Below are 1,545 nucleotides of genomic sequence, written 5' to 3' on the forward strand. Positions count from 1 at the left end.
GCAGTTGGTCTTGCTGCTGTTTTTTCTTTTCTTCTTGTTGCAGTTACTGTTGCTGTTGTTGTTGTTGTTGTTGTCGTTGTTGTTGTTGTTGTTGTTGTTGTTGTTGTTGTTGTTCTTGTTCTTTTTCTTCTTCTTCGTGTTGTTGCTAACGTCATTTGTTGTTGTTGTTGTATCTGTATATTACCATGGTTTAAAATCAACGCACTATTCTAAATACAAAACAGTAATGAACATCCCGCCGTGATGACCAGTTCCCGTAAAACAAAATACCAGACTACTCATCGCATTGGTTTAACTTACAAAAAGAGCGGGGAGACTGTTAATTTAAATAAAAAAGGTTCTATTTAATACCAGAGTTCGCAGCAATGACGTCACACGTGTCCTACATGGGGCCTTCCTACCCTCATCGGCATAGCTGGCGTGCCTCAATCTAAATTGACAATCTGAGCCCCCACCCCGCTCTCCACGAGCTCTAGTATATTAAACACCACCCTGGTCCCATATTTCAGTACAAACTTGTAGATTTCCTCCAAAGATCACCACGTGAGTCTCGAAAAGTACTGACTCGTCTGTTGAGCTGCGCATGTCTTGGCCTTGAGCTTTGTGATGTCAAGAGACATGACTCTTATATTTACTGTGGGGACAAGATAATTAAGGGAGTAGCACGCCCTTGGATGGCGTCACATTGAGCCGCGGGAAATGGGCCGACAACGTCTGAGAGACACTCACTGAGAGATTCAGTCACAGACAGGACAAGGACAAGGCAACATCTATCCTAGACGGGGGCCCCCTGACAGACTCGACTCGTCGGACCCCCAGGTAACCTCACAGAGGTTCAGCGCCCCGGAGAGGGCGCTCACGCAGCCCCTCGGTCGTTTACGTGGGGGACATCACTGCCACGAACTCTAGTACTAAACACAAAGCAGTGCCAAACTACAAGTCTGACGTCGGCTCGTTGTTGTTGGCCACCCCAAGAACGAAATCAAGATTTGACGATTTAGCTCGAGACATCGGTTAACTAGGAATAATATTATGTCCTTCAGTGTTTGCCCGATAATGTTGCTAGCAAAAATGTCCTAAGTCTTTGACTTGTCTCAACACTCAAATCACATTTCTGTTCTCTCTGAGTTCTCTCTCCCTCTCTTCTCCCTCTCTTTTCTCTCTCTCTCTCTCTCTCTCTCTCTCTCTCTCTCTCTCTCTCTCTCTCTCTCTCTCTCTCTCTCTCTCTCTCTCTCTGTTTCATCGGTAGCTAAGGGGTTCGAGCGTCTGCTCGGTCCAAAGTTGTGTCTCTGGGAAAGGCATTTTACACACATTTCCCACTTGGCTTGGTCCTTTCGGAGATGGCCGTTAAACTCAGAGGTCCCGCCTCTTGAATAACCTAACTGTGTTGATAGGGGCGTTAAACCTATAGATCTATTATTTATTTCTCCCTTTCTGTATCTCCCTCTTTTTCATCCCAACTCTACTTTGACATATCCCCTTTCCCCCTTTTTCCTCCCTCCCAAATCTTGTTTGACTGACATGTCCACCTTCAACCAACCCCTC

Source organism: Aplysia californica, unplaced genomic scaffold (assembly GCF_000002075.1).
Source record: "Aplysia californica isolate F4 #8 unplaced genomic scaffold, AplCal3.0 scaffold01023, whole genome shotgun sequence".
NCBI lineage: Eukaryota > Metazoa > Mollusca > Gastropoda > Aplysiida > Aplysiidae > Aplysia > Aplysia californica.